This window comes from Eublepharis macularius, chromosome 3 (assembly GCF_028583425.1).
Source record: "Eublepharis macularius isolate TG4126 chromosome 3, MPM_Emac_v1.0, whole genome shotgun sequence".
NCBI lineage: Eukaryota > Metazoa > Chordata > Lepidosauria > Squamata > Eublepharidae > Eublepharis > Eublepharis macularius.
The window spans coordinates 38404669-38425833 of NC_072792.1; the positions used below are offsets into that span (position 1 = coordinate 38404669).

The 21165-nt window shown below is 41.4% G+C and overlaps 1 long non-coding RNA gene across 1 annotated transcript; it reads left to right on the forward strand.

Annotated features, from left to right (window-relative positions):
* Window positions 1-1647: 1647 nt before the first annotated feature.
* On the forward strand, window positions 1648-12339 carry LOC129325517 (uncharacterized). Its single transcript, XR_008596641.1, has 4 exons — window positions 1648-1762; window positions 9512-10297; window positions 10640-10724; window positions 11387-12339. It is a non-coding gene; the product is annotated as an uncharacterized LOC129325517 (long non-coding RNA).
* Window positions 12340-21165: the final 8826 nt, after the last annotated feature.

A 21165-nucleotide genomic window follows, 5' to 3' on the forward strand; every position in this document is an offset into this window, starting at 1 on the left:
TTAATATAAAATTCAGCTGGAAGTTGATCATAACATCACTCCTTTCAGCCACGTTTCAAAAACCATTTTTGTTCCTATCAAATTCTTTCTGTACACTTGTGGAAGGAGCTCTTACCAGCCCTTCAGCACCTGCTGTCATTGTAAAAAGCAATAGCACAGATGAAAAATGGTTGCGCTCCTGAGAGACTCATATAAACGGATAGCCAAAAGAAGTAGTTTTCCATTTCTTTTTGCAAATGTGCATTAGATGCCTGCAATATGAAGGTAGATACTGCCAGATATGAGGTTCTGAATTTGTTCAATAAGAATACCTATTTTGTATGTTTGCAAGTAAATTTTTAAATGACACGTTAATTTTAAAAGGCTTCCCATTAAATAGAGCTTCTGCCTGAAATGTTGAAGTCCTGCTATCAGACTTATGCATATCCTCACTTCCTGAAATTCTGTGGTTGGCTATGCCTTCTGTGGCAGCCATTTTGTGGTTGCACCCACCACCCCATATCAGAATTCCAAAGGTGTCCACAGGCTTAAAAGGGTTGGAGTCTGCTGGCCTAGGAAATCTTTGAAATATTTTTGCACTAGGAAATGATTTAATCAAGATACTGACATATCACAGCATTTTCAAATCTACATATGTTTTGACAACAGGAAAATGGTAACTCCTTGGGGTCTTTTCAGGTCAGGAAAACAGAACAGGGAGAAGGCTTAGCTTAAATCTTTTCTCCATGCACATGTAGGTATGTGAAAATACCTACAAGAATAGAATGAGAAAAAACATGCTGGAGAGCGTTGGCTTGTTTTAAAACAACTTTTATTTCAAGAGTTAGACAGAGTAAAAGTAAAATGTGTGCATGGATGGAAAATGATGGGAGAGAAATTCAGTATTGGGGGAAAGACAGGGAAAATACAAAAAAATGTGTTGTATATTTATTATGTAGATAGGTAGGTAGGTAGATTTATTGCATATAGCCACTGGCCTTTATAAAACAAAACATATATACAAATTACAACCATAAAATTTAAAAAGAATTCTAAAATCCCAGACAACATTAAAATTATTCAAAAGACAAACAAGACCTGGATTTACTGCTCAGACTGATGAGATGCTTTCTTAGAAACCACACTTGCTCTTATTTTTGTAGCAGCCAAGACAAAAAGTGCCGTTTTATAGGATACAGAGGCATCTACGTCAGATAACATGTAAACTAATTTATTCGCATCAGAGAGTGTGTTTAGTATGTAAGATATATATTAATTATAGAATTTTTGTCGATTTGTACAATATTCAAATTTTTTAAAAGTTGTGTTTTCTGCTGTTCTTTACCACAGCCTGATTTGGTGTTTGTTAATGGCAAAGGAAGAACTGTCCAGATTTGGAATGATTGCACATGTGTGGTCTCAAACTGCTTATGGGAATGGCAACTTTTTCAATCCTAGAGTCAGAGTAGAGCAGGAAAAGTCCTAGAGTATCCTAGACAACCATGCAACTATCAGCCTGTGTTATCTCAAGCTCTTCTGGATGGTTGCAACATGTAAATTCCAAAGGTAGCTTCTTTATCAAAGCACTCCCTACCTATGACACCTGTATCTTACAAAACAACTTATACAAGTGAGAAGCCACACAGAGAGCTCCCAGGATGAATGACACAAGCAATGTTGTCTCAAAGCTGGTTGACATGGAGTCCAATTTAAACTTCAAACAAAACAGTGAGGGAATCCAATGAGGGATTTGACCTGAATGAAAATGAGCAATGCAATCACGGTAAGGTTGATCATATTTATGAGCTGTACAGCAACCCTATTATCTTTCCAGGATTCCTCCAACACCCATGTTTCTTAGAAATACAGATATATGGCTTTATGTAAGAAAAAAGCGGGTTGGGTCCCATCAAAAAGATCCATGCATGTAAAGGGTAGCGATTTTTGCTAACCCCACACCTCCACCTGCAGCAGCCCTTATGTTGCTCCTGGGGCAGTCTCACGAGAATATCGTTTGGGGCACATTTGAGGTTCCAGAGAGGGAAAGAAGGAATGGATCTGACCTAGTATTTCACTCAACTTTAAAAAGGACACAGATTTAGTTATACTGAAACAAATTTATTGGGAGACGTGCATGGGTGCAACTGCAGAAATATAGTAAAATTATTGATATAAAAATATAAGTTTACAAATTCAAAGGAGGTTGTAACTACTACAATAATAGAAGCTTGGGACTAGCAAAACTGACTGTGGATGAGCAGGTGGGTTATAGAAAGGGGGATAAAGGATAAAACTCAGAAATTTATTTCCTTACCCTCTATGACTATAATCCCAGTAGTACCTCTCCTGCCTTGCCCTGCAATTCAACCATAGCTTATACTTAATCTTCAAAATAAAACTCAAATTTCCTCCTGGATTGTTTTACTTTCTCTGGCAAGCTGAAAGTGTTAGATAAAGGAATGCAACCTTGGTTAAAACTCAGTGAGGCCCTGATCTCATTGAAAAGTATTCTTTCCTTGGAACAAAGCAATAAATTCAGATTTCAGGTTGAGAGAAGATGAGTTCCTTTTGGGAGAAAATAGGCAGGATGGAGATGACCCTTTGCCCATGTATCAGGAAGGAGCAGGATAGCTATTTAAATTTCTTGAGTTGGGCCATAAAGGTTTTGGGATGTCCGCTTTTATTTGTGTGGAGAAAATAAAGAGTGAGGGTAGAATGACCATATATGGGGAAGCTGATAAGAAGAAGGTATGAAAAGGGATAGAATTGCAGATGTTCTGTCGTGAGACTAAGTTTGAAAAACGGACAATAACCAATCCAATGATGTGAAAGAAGTCAGATGCTTTGTCTTGAGTGTGACTTTCGTTTCTCCAATGTGATGTAATGTACCTTTAAAACAGCATGGACTCCTTTGTTCTGGTGACACACTCAGAGCTCACCTAATAGTAGTGTGTCCTATATTTGCAAATATATCTGGCTTTTCTTTACAACATCTTTCATTAGACTTCATTATCTGTGTGTATTCATTTCTCTTAATTGGCTAAGATAAGCAGACACACATAATTTGGGTATAACATTTTGTTTCTTGTCTTAAATCTGTAACACCCTGAGGTGTTTTGATATAGTTTTCCAGTGCCCTTGTACTCTAGTGAATTGCATTTTAGTCAATTAAGGATCTCAGACTGTGGTGCACAATCTCACCCAGGGCACTGGACTGCCTATCCATGCAATAGACCAGTAAGTCCTGAGACTCCTGACTGGGCTACAGAAAGTTAGCTGGTCACGGAGGAGGGCAGCTGTGAAGCAGTCCCCCCACCACGACACACACACACGTAGTTCGTCTCTCTCTCTGTGCCTCAAGCCACAGGTAGAGAAATAAAGCGCAGGGCTTGAGTGGTGGTGGTGACTGAAGAAAGAAAAGTGGTGTGACAGATGATTTCAAGTTCTGCCCTCCTGGAACCTCAGTTAATCAATATTAAACGGTGGACTGGAACATTGTGGGGGGAGGCGTTTAACAGCTGGCCATCTGACAGGAATGGGAATTGTTGGATTTTGGTGGGAGAAGGGTTTGGAAGTCTGCTGGTTAGGCAGGGAGTCCATTGGAGACTTGAGGCAATTTGAAGATTGATAGGGTTTGGGTGCTGTTCCCGTCAAAAACAAAAGTTTTTGTGTTTCATGTTATAACTCTCAATCAGTCAAACAAGAAACCTGATTTGAGACAAATGCTATGGAGATATTTCCTATAGTGTCCCTCTCAGAGAAAAGGAAATAATGGCAAAGATTTACAAGAATGGGCTAGTGAGGTTTTTTGCTGTATGCCTCAAATCAGGTAAGCTTTACCAGTTAACATGGAATGTCCTCAAAGAGTTGCTGTTGGAGATCAGCTGTTATCTTGCAGGCTTCCACAGGGCTTAATCTTATTCCCCATGTTTTTCACCCTCTACTTTAGGAAAAATCATACATAGCTATAGAATTGCATGTCATAAATATGTGGATTACACCCAGCTCTGTAACTCGCTATCCAAATCCCCTGGTGGTACAGTAGAGGTCTTGACTCGAGTCATTGCCTGACAGCTGTGGTCAAATGGTTGAAAACAAACGAAGTGAAACTGAAGCCAAACAAGATGGAAGTGATGCTGGTTGGGAAGGCAGATATATTCAAGGATATTGTGCTCCCCACATTTGATGATTTGTTGACTCTTATAGAATTGGTCAAAAGCCTTGGGATTATATTGGATTCAGCATTGCTGCTAGAGATGCAAGTTAATGCAGCTGTAAAAAATGCTTTCTGCAATCTCAGTCTAGTCTGGAAAATGGCCCCCTAACTTAACATGGCCAATCCGGCCACCTGGATCCATACCAGGAGCCAGATGTCATTAGTCTTTAAGGTGCCACTGGAATTTGTTTTATTAAGCTTCCCAAACAACAACTAACGCTAAACAATACCCCCTTGTGTGTATCTATTGTGTTCTTCTGCATATAAGTTCCCTCCTTCCTCTGGAAAATTTGACAAAGGGAGCTCTGGCTCTTGAAAGCTCATCCCCTGAAAATCTAGTTATCTTTAAGGTGCTATTGGACCCGAATCTTGCTTTTCTACTACAGATCAACATAGCTACCCACCTGAAACTATTGATACAGATATCAAAAAGAGTCCAGTAGCACCTTTAAGACTAACCAATTTTATTGTAGCATAAGCTTTCGAGAATCACCGTTTTCTTCGTCAGATGCATGGAGGGCAAAAAGAAACTGGCCAGATATAGAGGAGGAGAGGGGAGGGCGGAGTAGATGCAAACAGCTCCTTCTGATATGGAGATGCAAATAGCTCCTTCTGATATGGAGATCAGTTTGCTTCTGTTGAGGAAATCAGTTACCTCTGATAATGAGATAACCATTCATTGTCCCTATTCAGTCCCAGCTTGACAGTCAAATTTACATATGAATTCCAATTCAGCAGCTTCCCATTGGATTTTGTTTTTGAAAGGTTTCTGTTGAACTCCAGTGACCTTTAAGTCTTTGATGGAATGTCCTGGCAGATTGAAGTGTTCTCCCACTGGTTTCTGGACGTTGCCATTTCTAATGTCAGATTTGTGTCCATTTATTCTTTTGCGTAGAGGTTGGCTGGTTTGTCCAATGTACAGAGCAGATGGACATTGTTGGCACATGAGGGCATATATCACACTGGAGGATGAGCAGCTGTAAGAGCCAGAGACAGTGTAGTTGATGCCATTGGGTCCTGTAATTGTATTCCCTGGGTAGATTTAAGGGCAGAGCTTTCTCTTGAAAGAAATAGTATTTCAGTTGGGCACAAACAATTGCCTGCATCCTTCCTAAAGTCCACAGAGTATTTTTAGAAAGTGGACTGAGCCAGTTGGGGCTTTCTGAGTTTTTTATGTTTATATTATGATGTAGACATGATTTCATATAAAATACTTTACCTGTGCAAATACACTAGTGCGCCTGAATGCCCTTACTTCAACTGTGATGCTAGGAAGATTCAGTGGAATTCCCTATTCAGATAGACGCTGCAATTGTGGAGCAATAAAATTGACCCATTTTCTTTAATTGTCCTAAATTCTCAGAATTAAGAGCTAAATTGATCTCTTCATTAATCAGAATTCTCCTTCTCCATAAATGAAATCATCTTGGCAAATTAGAAACAAAGATAAACAAAGTACTTTGTGTGTGGTGAAATTTTTGGCAGCTGTAGTTCAGTTTAGATTTTCTTCCAGAGGGATGAAGGTCTGCTGTTTATGACTCAAGCTGTAAAAACAGTAAGAAGTAAAATACTTTACCTGTGCAGATAGTAGAGTGATATTCTACTAACATGGTGGGATTTGATTCTGATTAACATGATTGCACTGCCCAGCTAAAATGCTTAATGCACCTTATTGGGACTTCTGTTAAAATCATCAGATCTTTCCAGCTTTATTGTATTTTTATAATTCAGGTGGAAGTTGATAGTAAAATCACTGAACTTTTGGTCACATTTCAAAAATCATTTATGTTCCTATCAACATGTGGCGAGAGCCTCTCTTTTGCTATACACTTGTGTAAGGAGCTCTTGTCAGTCCTTCAGCACCAACTGTCACACTGGTATAGAAAAAAAATAGCTGGGCTCATAAGAAAAGAGCTTATGCAAAGAGATAGCCACAAGAACCATTTTTTCCCCGTTTCCTTTTGCAAAAGTGCATTAGACGTCTGCAAAATGAAGACAGATATTGTCAGTTGAGGATTTTTTAGCTAGCTCAATAAGTACACTTATTTGGGGTGTATTCAGGATAATATTTTAAAACAATGGCCGTCGTCACACGGGCCCTTATTTCGTCAGTTTTGCACTAGAAACGGTTTCTTCTGTTATTGTTATTAGAATGGATTCTCCCATCTTTTGATGACTGCTTGCGTTTCCAGTCAGTCACATTAAAAGGGAAAAGCGCAATTCGACGGTCTGTCAAGGTGCCTCTGGAAACGAGGCCCTAAAAATCCCGGCCCCCCCTTTTTTTAAAACTTCTTTCACATATTTGTGCTATATCACTCTTCTATTATACCAGTGTTGTGCTGGGCCAACCCAAAAGCCAACCGTGATAGGTAGCAGAGGTTTCCCGCCCATGGCAGAATAGTGCTATAGCGCTATAAGGCTGACGTTTAAAAAAAAATTACTTTGAGGCTTAATTGCGGGTCGTTCTGGGGCTTGTGGGAGTGTAGGGCAGGAGAATCAGTGTTAGGTGAGACAGATGATCGGGGAGAGTAAGCATTTTTGTGTTGCAAAACGTTCATAGTTGATCCAGGGCATTCACATGGAAGTGGATAAAAATGACATAAAGAGTCACAAAGCGTGAATTGGGGAGGATGGCGAAATCGCAAGAGAGCTGGAATAAGGTGAGCATTCAGCGGGAGATGGCGCTAGTTTGGCGCTAAATTTATGGCCGTGTGATGACGGCCAATATTAATGTTAAAAAGTACCTCGTTAATCAGAGCTTCAGATACCTACTATCTGAGTTATGTATATACTTACTCCCTGATATCTTGTGGTTTCCTGTGCCTCTCATGGCAGCCATTCTGTGGCTGTACCCACCACCATGTGTCAGAATTCCAAACGAGCTGGACTACTGTAGCCCACACGTTGGAAAAGGCTGGGGACCACAGTCCTAGAAAATCTTTGAAACATAATTTGCACCAGAACATGATTAAATCAGAATACTGATATTTTACAGCACTCACAAGTTCATATAAGTTTTAACAATAGGGCACATAATAACTTCCTGGATCATTTGAGGTCAGAAAAATGGCACAGACTTGTCCTTTCTCATTGAACACCCTGGTACCAATATGAATCAGGCTTTCTGAAAATAAAGTTCCAAAAATAGCTGGCATCTCTGAGCATGGAAGTCTGGGTGGAAACGTGGCAGATCCAGAAACAGCATAATGTTTAGGACCTAAGATGAACGATCCTGTGTTGCTGATATCCCCTTCCCAGGTGTTTCTCTCAGGTAGTGTATAATTGAGAAGAGCTAAAGCTGAAGCTAACCTGGAAGTCATAACTTCTAGCAATAAGCTTTCCTATTTAAAGGTTGCAGAGGATGATTAGGGACCAATATTAAGGGGTGGGAATAGCCAGGCACCAAACACAGATGCAGGCAGGAGGAAGAGAAAGAAACTTTCTGTCTGGTTCAACAACCAGAAACTAGAAAGAATTTTTAAGGACTAAATTGACAGGATTTTTGCCCCTCTGAAAGAAACATTGTAAAAGTTGTGGTGCTGAATATTTTTTATTTTAAAAAATGAAATGCATTTTCTTTATATAAAAACTGTTCAGAATTCATTGCTGTGATGAGCAGGCAATAATGGTTTTGTTTTGCCATGCGGTAGTCAGAAAGTGGGAGGTGGAATAGTATAGTATATAGGATTGCCAACCTCCAGGTGGTGACTGGGGACCTCCAGAAATTACAACTGATCTCCATTGCTGAGATCAGTTCCTCTGGAGAAAATAGCAGCATTGAAGGGTAGACTCTCTGGCATTATACCCTATTGAGGTCCTTCTGCTTTCCAAACCCCATTCTCGTGAAGCTCCACCCCCAAAATATACAGGAATTTCCCAATCTGGAGCTGGCAACCCTAATAGCATAGCCTTATCTCATCAGATCTTGGAAGTTATGAAGGGTCAGGAATTGGATGAGAGACCACGAAGGAGGGCTCTGCAGATGAAGACAATGGCCAACCACTTCTGCTTTTCCCTTTCCCCTAAAAAGCTCCTTGCTGGGGTCATCCTAAGTCAGTTACAACTTGGCAGCACGTACATACATAGAAAACAAAGGTAGTTTGGAAGCCAAACGCTTTATAGTAAAAAAGGTCTTGTTACAGCAACTGCACTTTATTTGCTCCTAGGTCAAGATAGCCAATGTATTTATATTACATACAATAATACAACAAACAAACGGACTTATCAACAGTATTTTTTTTTAATCTCTCAAAAGTGAAACCTATATTTATACAGTGAACATGTTTTGGTAAGTTTTCATTTATATTCTGGAAATTATATTGCTGGGGATACAGTTGTGGAACATGATCTTTTTAAATTAATTCTCGAGGCTGAGATCACAAAACAGATTATCTATACAGAGGAGTTTTGGAAGAGTTAGTTGTCCTTTAATTAGGACTTGCATCTGCTGTCACTCTGACCTGAGGTAATTTTTTATTACATACTTTTGAAGTCACGATTTATGTCTTATTTTTAGCTTCCTATATAATTCTAGAAATGTGGTTGATTTGTAGAAAGAAAAACCTTTTATTCAGGATTGTCAGAGTAACAGTACAGAGGCTGTGAACAGATGTTAGGAAGGAGTGCTCCACCTGAGGTGTGGAGGAGCTAAGCTCTACCTTCAAAACAGAAGATGCATCCCTCTCCATTCTACTTTTTGGGCTTTTAAAGGGATTCTTTACTTTTGTAGCTATGCTGTGTTGTAGCTTTATACTGTGGCTTAGCTGGTAAAGGGAAGGGGGGACTTGATGGGCCACAGAGGAGCCACCACTTGGCAGAATTTTCAAGTTGGTGCTTCTGCACTGACACAATGGAGGAAAGGGGTTGCAGCGAGTGACATGGGGACAGGGCATGTAGAGGCCGATCTTGCTAGCTTCCCTGCCATTCAATTCTGTGGCTGTAGGAGGGACACATTTTCACATCCCCCATGCAGAACCCACCATCTGCACTGAACTCCAGTCTACAAATATTTAGACTTCAATGAACTGGGCCGCATCATCACCATTTGGTGAGCATCTTACTGCCATGGCCACAGAGACAAAACTACAGAGGAAGAGAACTGAAAAAAGAAAGGAAAAGGGCCTGAGGTAATGGTGCAAAGCAAGAGAAAGAGAGCAAGGGCAAGGAAAGAAAGGTGGGGTTGGAACCAACTGTTATGACATGCGATCACATGCACAAATGCACAAAAGTTTGTTGATACGCTATATGGTATGTTTAGAATATTTATGCAAAGCACAATATAATTCATCTCCATTGTATATGTTTTTTTCTTCGTAGCCTCTTAGAGTCGCCAATCTCCAAGTGGTGGCTGGAGATCTCTCAGAATTACAACTGATCTCCAGGCCACAGAGATCAGTTCCCCTGGAGAAAATGGCTGTTTTGGACCGTGAACTCAATGGCATTATACACTGCTGAGGACTCTCCTCTCCCCAGGCTCCACCCTCAAAATCTCCAGGAATTTCCCACTCAGAACTGGCAACCCTAGTCTCTCCAAGTCATCTGGTCTAATACAGTTATTAAAAAATGCCCCTGTTGAACAATGCACTAGTCCCTGAAACAGAATTTAAAGAAAACTTTAACAATGCAAAAATGCCACAGAGGACACTAGTGTTGTTTAACATAAAAAAGAAAGATTCTGACAGGGGATTTTTGGGCTATGAATACAATAATTCTGATGGCCAGCATGCTGAAGATTTAGTTTTAAATGACATTGAAGAGTATTGGCCAGAAAATAAGAAAGTAAAATATAAAATAACATTATATAGCTCATATACTCCTTGCCATAGATGCAGTGCTACTATACAATCTTTTTTGGAACGAAGAAATGATGTGTGTATGGAAATACGAGCTTCAAGCCTTTATTTTCACACTGACTCTAAAAATCGAACAGGTTTATGCCATCTAAAGAATAGTGGTGTTTCAATCAAAATGATGGATAGATGCGACTACCAAAGATGTTTTAATATGTTTGTGCATCCATCAAAGAAGTTCAATCCACCATGGCCTACACTGGATGACAAAAGCAAAGAGAATGCAGATGCCCTGGATAAACTCTGGGAAAAGGTAAGAACAGTATCTCTAGACAAGACATCTGACATGTGTTTTTCACGTGTCGAGAGACACAATGTTAGCCGGGAAGTGTAGTTTTGAAAGACAGAGCTGGTGGAGATCATTCCGGAGGGGATGGATTTTCTTACGTTCCTCCACTGTCTCTGATGTCTCCCCTTCCAGAGCCTTTGCTCCGCCGAGGCTTGGTTAATACAAAGTATTAAGCAGCGAGGGCAGCAGAGTAAAAGTGGAGACAGTCCAGCATCACAACTTTCAGTGCATGTTTCTCAATATGGTCAAGTCTAAATCTCTTACATTATTTATTACTCTAATGTCCAAACTTGTACTTTTGTTCAGGAGGGGAAAGAGTCAGAAGAAAAGGGCAGAGCAACAGTCAACCCACTAAGTCATGGTGAAATGATTGATTCACCCAGTACTTCAGGTAATGGATAGTCTCTTAACACTAATCAGAATGTAAACTGGCCAGTCAGTTTTGATTATACACATATACATACACATACATGAATTATTAGTTAGCATGAGCATTTATAAATGTGCCCTGAAAAATTTAACAGTTTGGGTGGTTAAAAGTGAACAAGACTGTAATATTCAGATCATAAATATACTCATATAGTAGAAAGGGGGGGTGCATTTTGTAAACTAGGAAAGGTTTACAGTAGGTCATTTGAATCACAATGACTTTTACACAGCTTGGCTTATGCCCACAGAAACATTTCCCTGTTTTTCTCTCTTTATGCTAGAGCTATAGATGGAAAATAAACTCAAATACTAGGATTATATTTTATTTCTTATTTATTTACTTAACTTGAACCCTGCTTTTCTTCATTGGGGAGCCAAAGTGGCTTACAACATTCTCCCCTTCTCCATTAAGTTGTTGCCCTCAGGTTTGTGATCTAAGAATCATTACAAACCAAATAAGTTAACACAACCTTTAGGAAACAGACTTTGAATGCTACATTTTCAAAGTGCTAAAATATGATTACATAGATTGTTCCATAAGTAATTTTAGCTAGTACTATGCCATAATACATGGTGTTCAAAATATTTCTGATATTCTTTTGGATGACCCATATTTGTTACCAGTGATGAAGGAGAGAACTCTGCAACCAGGAACAGAAACTCCTCAGAAGCAGAACACCACTGGCAAAACAACAAAAATTCGCAAAGGAACAAAAAGGAAACTCTTTGAAGACTAAAGGGATGGATATAACATTTCTATTTTGTTTGTCATTTTTTTCACTGCTGTTATATGATTCAGGTACTGTAAGTTTGAACAGGCTTGTGAAGAAAAAGGGATATTTGCTGCTTTGACTCTTAAAAAGCAATCGCAAGAATATCAGTTGGGCGTTTTCCACTTAGGCTTGCCGTAGTTGTTCTTGATAGAACAAGTATGCTTTTAACAGATAACATGAGGTAGCTTTCGCTAGCATTAAGAAAAATTTAATCTACTGATGAAGTCATGCAACATGTCATCCAATACAAATGAAGCCTTCTAAGATGGAGGTTCTGCATGTGGGTCTAGGGTCCATGTGGGTCTAGACTCCGGCTCCCTGCTCTCGACGGAGCGCCACTTATGCCGGTGTCGAGAGTGAGGAGCCTGGGGGGTGGTCCTGGATGCTTCCTTGTCTATGGAGGCACAGGTCGCAGCGGTTGTTAGATCCTTTTTCTTCTAAGACAGGCTCGACAACTTGTCCCCTACCTATCGACCCATGACCTTACAACAGTGATCCAGGCAACGGTCACCTCCAGATTAGACTACTGCAACTCACTCTATGCAGGGCTTCCCTTGGGCTTGATCCGGAAACTGCAGCTGGTTCAGAATGCAGCTGCACGGGTGGTTGCCAGAGCACCAATCATGGCTCCTCTGGACCCCTGCCCATCCTGGCTGGTGAAGGCCAGCTCGGAGGGGCTACGGGATCATTTGGAGGCCATTGTTAACATCTCCCTGAGCGCTGGGGTTTTTCCAGGAGTGTTAAAGGAGGCGGTAGTGCGGCCCCTCCTGAAAAAAACATCTTTGGATCCCACCAACCCGTCCAGTTACCGCCCAGTGTCGAACCTCCTGTTCCTGGGCAAGGTGATTGAGCGGGCGGTGGCGGTACAACTGCAGGAATTCCTGAATGATGCTCTAGTCCTGGACCCATTCCAGTCTGGCTTCCGTCCTGGCCATGGGACGGAGACAGCCTTGGTTGCCCTCACAGACGGGTCAGCGCTGCTTGTGTTACTTGATCTCACAGCAGCGTTTGACACGGTTGACTATGATTTGTTGGCCAGCCGCCTTGCCGACATGGGGATTAGGGGGACAGCCTTACAGTGGCTGGTCTCCTTTCTCCAGGGTCGGGGACAGAGGGTGGCGCTCGGGGGAGATCTATCGCCCCGTCACCCTTTGGTGTGCGGGGTTCCCCAAGGGGCGATACTCTCCCCGATGTTATTTAACATCTATATGCGCCCCCTCGCTCAGTCGGTGCGGAGGTTTGGGCTGGGTTGTCATCAATACGCGGATGACACCCAACTTTTTCTGTTGATGGACGGCCGGCCAGACACGGCCCCAGACAATCTGGCCAGAGCTTTGGAGGCTGTGACGGCATGGTTGAAACAGAGCAGGCTGAAATTGAACCCAGTGAAGACGGAGGTCCTGCAGCTGGGACGGGGGCTGCCAGGTGTTGGGATCCAGCTCCCTGCCCTGGATGGGACACCACTGGCAACTTTGCCAGTGGTAAAGAGTCTGGATGTGCCCCTGGGTGCCTCCCTATCGATAGAGGCCCAGGTCACGGCGGTTGCCAAGTCTGCATTTTTCCATCTTCGTCAGATCAGGCCCCCTACCTGACGCCCCAGGACCTGGCTACAGTGATCCATGCAACAGTCACCTCCAGGCTAGATTACTGTAACTCACTCTATGCTGGGCTACCCCTGGGCCTGATCCGGAAACTACAACTGGTCCAGAATGCGGCGGCACAGGTCCTGACTGGTATACCTTACCAGTCACACATCACACCTGTCCTGCGCCAGCTGCACTGGCTTCCGGTTGAATTCCGAATCAGGTTCAAAGTGTTGGTTCTTACCTTTAAAGCCCTGAGTGGGTTGGGACCGGCATATCTTCAGGACCGCCTCTCCCTGTACGTTCCCCGGAGATCGCTTCGATCAGCGAATAAATATTTACTTGTGGTCCCCGGCCCTAAGGAAGCCCGCCTCGCTTCAACCAGGGCCAGGGCCTTTTCAGTCCTGGCCCCAGCCTGCTGGAATGCTCTGTCAATGGAAACCCAGGCCCAGCGGGACATATTATCGTTCCGCCGGGCCTGTAAGACAGAGCTGTTCCGCCAGGCGTTTGGTGATTGAAGGGGGCGGTGCCATGTTGGCCTCCCACCTTTGGGGTGGGGAAGGTTCTCCCCACCACTGCACCTTGTTAATTTGTTTTATTATTTGTATATTGATTTTAGTTTTTGTTTTTATCGATTTTAACTGTTCACCGCCCAGAGCCCCTGGGGATGGGCAGTATATAAATTGAAAAAATAAATAAATATAACACCTATCCTCCGTCAGCTGCACTGGTTACCAGTTGAGTACCGGGTCCGGTTCAAGGTTTTGGTGTTGACCTATAAAGCCCTATGCGGACTGGGCCCAGCATACCTTCAGGACCGCCTCTCCCCGGAGGTTGCTTTGATCAGCCACGAAGAACTTGCTGATGGTCCCTGGCCCCAGGGAGGTCCACCTGGCCTCTACCAGAGCCAGGGCCTTCTCAGTTCTGGCTCCGACCTGGTGGAACTCTCTGAGGAAACTAGGGCCCGGCAGGATTTGTTATCTTTCCACCGGGCCTGCAAGACGGAGATGTTCCACCAGGCATTTGGTGGGGGCTAGGCTGTCCTCTCGCTGGCCATACCACTGAAGACCTTCCACCACCCATGCAGGACAATGCTGTATTTTAATATTTTATACCCGCCAATTTTAATTGTTTTGATATGATGTTTTAATGTTTTAATGTTTTTACTGTTTTAAGCTGTTGTTAAACCGCCCTGAGCCCATCTGACGGGGAGGGCGGTCTAGAAATGTGATTAAATAAATAAATAATAACTAAAAACTTACATATGTATCATTTATTCATTTATGATAAACACTGATTTTCTACTAAAAACATACAGTGTGACTCAAGTTAATTTATAATTATGATCCAGCTTGCAACATCCCAAAACTTGGATTTCAGCTTAGATTTTTAAGACCTTTCTCTCCCAGAGTAGTGTGCAGTGTTCAGTGGGTCAGGTTAGGATCTGGAAGACCCATGTTCAAATCTCCACTCTGACATGTAGGCTCACTGGCTGATCTTGAACCACTCATACATTCACTCTCTCAGCCTAACCTGAGAGGTGTGGTCATATAAGGAACAGTGTGGTCATATAAGGAACAGTTTTAAGTGTACTTCCTGTTTCTTTGCTAGAATTTTCTAGTTTGGTAGAAGTGGTTAGCAGTGTACTCTAGGCCTGGTTGTTCTATGGGTTTCTCTAGACATGCAGGTTTTTAAATTGTTGGATTGAAAAGTAAATGGCTGTTAAAAAATAAAGGAGAGCCCAAATGGCCTCAGAATGCCTCTGCAGGGTGAGGGGCTCCTGCCATCTCCCTCAAGCTGTTTCCCGATGTCACAATAGCATGGGAGGGAGGTTTGCCCCTATTTTTACTGCTCAGAATACTGCATGGGGAGAAAAAAACATATCATATTATGGATTTTTGCCTCTTGCCTTATGGATTATATGCTACCTTGACATTTGGACCTCTGCTCTGGTGTTCACATTCCCCCCTCCCTTTTGAACCTTTCAGGCAACTGTAGTTTCAGGCAACTGTAGGCTTAAGTTTTCCCTTTGAGTAATTTATGCCCTGAGGTTTAAGCGAGCTACTAATACTGAGCATCTGGTATTTTGAATGCTTTAGATTCAGTAATTTCCCTGTCCAGATACATGTACTAGTCCCCTGTATAAACTATTTCCATTTTCCTGTTATACAGATGTGCCCATTCCAAACTTGCAGCAGCACCTGAGCACTTTGTTGAAACTGAAATTGTGTGAGCAACTATCCAAAAACAGAAGTAATGTAACATCGTTTATTAGTTCAACGCAAAACAAAGTGCAAGCTTTTGAGTTTTCCAGAACTTGACTTCTCCATATTCCTTTCACCCCCAGAGGAAACATTTTGTTTTTGGTTAAAATGGTAATTGACATATTACAGCATCAGATCACTATAACGTTATCTTGTATACTAATAATGAGTAGAATCTGGGAGACCCAGGTTCAAATCATCACTCTGTTGTGGAAGCTCACTTGGGTGACTTTGATCCAATAACACACACACAGCCTAACCTACCTCTCAGAGTTGCGACAATAATATGGAGACATGGGGAATGATGTAAGCTGTTTTGCGTTCCCATTGTAAAGAAGGACAGTATATAAATGAATTAAATTAATATAGATGAAGATGGTGGGGGGGTTGATAAAAGGTAAGTTGTTTAGTGGGTGTGAAGGAGAGGAGGACCTAAGGAAAGGTGAGCATATGGAGGCTGCAAGGAGGGAAAGAGGAAATAGTGTGGGGAAGGGGACACAGGGGAGTGAAGTACCCCCTGCTAAGTCCTTGTGGGTCCCCACTTGCATCTACTAATTCCTCTGAATTCCCAACTTTCATGTTTTAGAAGGCTCTAGTCCCTTTCATTGCAGAGATACAAGAAAGGCATTAAGTCCATAACAAAAAGGGCTAGAGCCTTTTTTTTAAAAGTTACATTATAAAATGTGTGTCAAGTGCTCCCTAAAATTCCCTGAAAAATCATCCATCCACAGGGAAAGCTGCAATGTTAAACACCCATTCTGTAGTATTAACAGCCATAGCAGCAATAGAGAAACCTCACAAAAACATTCCCATGTGGGAAATACCTGAGAGAGGGTGTTCGTATTACAAGGGGGAATGGGGGGGAGTAGATGTTTTAGGCCATATATTTTTTAAAAAATTAAAAAGGCTTCTGGCTTGCAAATTTTAGTACAGGGTGCAATGTAGAGTTAATGGCTTGTCTATTACTCTGTCTCTAGTGCCTTTGGGCCAATAGTTCTAAAGCTGTTTGAAGTAAGACTTCTAAACTTATGCACCTACTTATCCTAATATAAAATGCAAGCACCTCCCATTAGTTAACAAGTAACTAGTATCATTTTTTACTATTTATAAATAGATAGCACCAGTGAGCAATAATAGACATTTTGTTTTCATGGCCATGTTGACACCATGCAGAGGCAAATCCAAATTTGCCATCAAGCCTCCCAGATCTTCTCCCAGCAACCTGCAAGTCCAGGCAGAGGAACTCAATCTACCTAAGCATCACATAACTCATTTTGGATCCCAGTCTCCAATAAAAACAACTGACATAGGCCAAATCCATTGACACTGGCAAGATACCAACATCACAGCACTAGTAGGTAATAGCATTGATTCAATTATTGTGTTGCATTTAACTCGATGAGACTGCCTTGGAAGTTTGATTTTTGAAAGAAAGTCATGAGTACGGGGCAAAGAGCCAGAAGAAGACTGCAGAATCCTTAAGAGTATATCCCTATCAACTCTAGAGAGCACTTGGTTTTACTTGTGCTATGCCTATCAAAAGTGGGCTGAGTTTCCTTTGCTTTACCACAACATGCACATTTTCCTGTATTGCCATATGCCATTATTGGCATACCTCTAAGCAAGTTTATTTTTCTCAAGTTTAGAACAGGCATCAATGTGGCAATGGCCAAATCTTGTGTCACAAACGCACACATTTCGAATGAGAACAGTGCTTTGCAATCTCAGTACGCGCCTTTCGGCATTCAGGAAAACAGTTTTGACACGGAGTTCCTTTTGCAATCATATCACTTCATTTACTGACTTTACATTCACCTTTATTGACTTTACATTCACCATTCTCAAACCTCACACATATTCCTTTCTGACAATTCACTGACATAAGACTTTCCTGCAATTCCGGTACATATAGAATATTGTTTGAAGTATTTCTCTGGCGCCAGCTACTGGCATTTCACAGTACAATGTTCCAGATCTGATTTCATACATTTCTACAGACTTCCCATTAACTAGATACAGCCTCTCCTTTTTTCCCCCAACACTGAATTCTTGAAAGAAGCTCATACCCTTAGTCATATGTATTCAGTCAATTGCAGTTTATTACAGTCAAAGACCAGCATAACACAATACATACAACTATAATACATAGTCGTATGTATTGAGACTGTTGAAAGAATATACCACTGATTAGCCACTTGCCCCTGTGTCAATTTCTCTGTGTTTCATGGGGTTTATCCCATCCATTGTTGCTTAGGAATCTGGCTTTGTTCAGAGTATAGTGAGCAGCAATTTTTCTTTAGAGGATCAGGGGTCTAACAAGAAAAACAAATCTTTTGTCCCAATATGTGTATCAATCTGATTGTCCTCTATGGAACTGGAGACTGCAAGCATAGATTTGTCATATTTCAAGTCCCAAGTGGCTTGTGTTTCTGCATGTTCAGGTGGTCTCTCTTGTTGTATCAGTTCCCACAAGTCATCTAAATTCCAGAAGCAGCCGTTTTGCCAACTTAGCCTGTCCATTCCAAACCCTGGATTGAGATGCCAAGCTGCACTTTCTTGTATCTTCCGTTTCACTTATTTGGCTCCCTTTGGGTTGCCTGGGCCCAATACCTGTTAGCAGAGACTTTAAAACATAAAGAACCATGCTGTGAGGCACAGGCAGTAAGAGAAGAAAACAGCCGTTTAAGAAAATTACACTACTGCAGTGAGAGTTATATATTCTAACTCACCAGTAATCAACCCTTTTGAAATGGGTCCTACTTTTAAACCTACTTTCATTCTCCACAACATAAGGTGTCGTAATCTCAATCAGTTAACATCAAACCAGTTTACACCTTATTTTTCATCTTCAGTATCTATACTGAACATTTAATTATGTATACTAACATTACTGAGCAGCACGACTAGTTGTCACATTATATGCAGAAGTAAACCCAAACTGGCCATCAAACCTCCCAGAGCCTCCTCTTCCAGTTCACCCTTTCCACTCTCCTAGCCTCACGACCCAACGTGCCAGAAAGTTATGGCTAGCATTTGAGAACCAATAATCTAAATATATGGATAGCAGGGGAGCAAGAAACAGGAAATAAGTGTGGGAGTTTCATCCTAGGAAACAAGAAAACAACAAAAGGCAGTATCTGTATCCAGGGCTTTTTTGCTGGGAAAAGAGGTGGTGGAACTCTAAAGTGAGAAATGAGGGAGAAATGCATAGGATTCTTTGAAATAATATTTTCACAAGCTATGGACTTACATCAACTTATAAGCAGTTTCCAAACTTTAGACACGTCACCAACTTCCTCAGTTCTTTTTCGGGTCTTGTTTTTGGTGTCTACCATTGAATTATTACCTTGAAGCAACCATGTTTTAACATACTTTGTCGGATCAAACACTGTCAAAGGAGGTCCAACAATTCTTATAAACAATAAAGATGTTATGGTTTTGATTGTCAAGGAGCACCGTTCTGGAGTGACAATCAGGTTAATAGCTATTGTGTTGAGTGCACGCTGAATCCGAGACAGTTCCTTGGGCATCGCTTCTCTGAGTTTTAGATGTTCTCTGAAGGCTCGAATGGCTTCTCTTTCATTGAGCTGAAATCTTCTTGCCAGTGTGCTTATTTCTTCTTCCCCATAGAGAATGTTGTCCCTTGTGTTTGCTGGCCAATTCTTAGAATTCAGAACTCTGCCACTCCTTGACAGTTCTGTGTCTTCCTTTGAAAGCAGTCTTTTCTGAAGAGAAATTTTAAGTTGTTCATAGAATGCAACTGGGGAGATTGGTGGGGCATCAACTCTATTTTTTCTACGCAGTGGAACACCCTTAAATTGCAGATCTTCTGTTGACTTGAGCGCTTCCTTCTTATAAGGACCTGGAACAATGCCTCTCTTCCCAAAAACATCAACAAGACACTCAGTCTTGCAGTGGGCTTTGTAAAGATCAATACTTCTCTCCTGCAAATCTAAACTCAACTCTGACAGTTCTTGCAAAGCATCACAAATCAGTCCAAGATCCAGAATAAATTCAACCGATGTGATCTTTCTATGGAGACTTTCATATGTGCTCCTTTCTGTCTTGACCATCTTCTGATATACCTTTTTCAAAATGAAGCACTAGGGCTTCATAATCCTGCCAAACAGTCCTGTAGCTAGATGCCACCCATGTTGTAGACAGTATCCTTCCAATTTTTAAAATCTCCATCTCCAACATAGCTGAGCTGCCTTGCATTTTGGGGAAAGGAATGATACATGACATACAATTTGTCCAAAAAACTCTTAAATCTATTGATGCCAGAAACTTCTTTCACAACATCATGTACAGATAACTCCAGTCTATGGCTAGCACAATGCCAAACAACAATGGCAGGGAATCAGTCTTTGAAAAATTTTGAAACTCCTCCACGGGATCCCAGCATCACCATCACATGTCAATGAAACTAGATTTTCCTGTAAGAATTCTTCAGTGAACCCTAGTGACTCAATATGAGACATCAAACTTTGGCATATACCATTTGCTGTTAGGTCTTCCAGCTCAACCAAACCAACGAAGAGATTTACAGGCTCTTCCATGTCTGTTTCCTCAATGTAGGTGCGTATACGATCAGTACAGATTTCTCATTCACAGTTGTAGAGTCATTGAGTATCAGCGAGATTTTACTCTTTGAATCAGTAATCTTTCTGATCAATGTGGTTCTCATTTCACTGCCAATATGATTTATGATATTTATACAGGGATTAGTTGAGTGCAAAATTCTCCCCATATCAACACCATTTAGTTCTTGTAAATCAACTTCAGTTTCAAAATCATTAAAAGATTGGTTCTTTTTAGCTGCATTATATGCAGTACAAAATATCTTGGTAATTTCCTTCTCTCTGGATAGTGAATTCAGACAAACTGTTTCGAGCCTTTCCTTTTTTTCTTCTTCATTTATCTTAAGTACAGCTTTATGACCTGCACTTTCTCTATGGTCAAAAATCTTTTTTCTCAAAGACAGCAGTTGCTGTTTCCTAGTTTCACCACAAGATGTTATCTCACATTTTATCCATTCTCTAGAAAGTTGCGCGCCCACATTCTTCTCTGTGCCTAAGCAGCCAACATTTTTGCACACTGAGCAACCTAACTTGCCATCATGAAAAAGTAACCAATCATTTTTTCCCTCAAAATCGTTCTACTGCTCTATAGTCCAACAACTGGGCCAGAAGCTTCCACTAACTTCATAGACCAAAGTGGAACTCCCCGAGTCACTTGTACTACGAAGTTCCAAACTTGAAGCACTGGAAGTTGAAATTCCCGCTGGATTGATTGATGCTGATGAACTGCCTTCATCCCTTGATATTGATGAAGTATCTTCATTTGCTTGACGCTTCCTTGTGGCCTCATCAAAAAAGTCTGAAATTCTTTTCATGTTTTTCATCATGGGTCTGAAAGCCATTTAAAAGAAGAGCCATTACAAATGAGCAATCACAGTAAAATCAGTAGAGAGTCTTTCTGCCTCTAATTTGCTCTCTGAGTACCCAGATCCAGATTTGTCTGTTTCTCTTGGTTGACTGTGTCTTCTCTTGGAAGACACAGCTACAGTAATGAAATCAGGTGGCTTATGTCTTGTCACTAGTCACATAACTTTGGATATGGCCCCGTGGATTTCAATCTACTAGCATAGCAGAAATATCTTTATACTCTCTCCACACACATGCTCTCCACACACATACACACCTGTATTCCAATATTGCAAAGGCCTCCTCCCTCTCTCCCCTACATTTTCCAAGCTTCCTTCCCTGAGAGAAAGAGCAAGA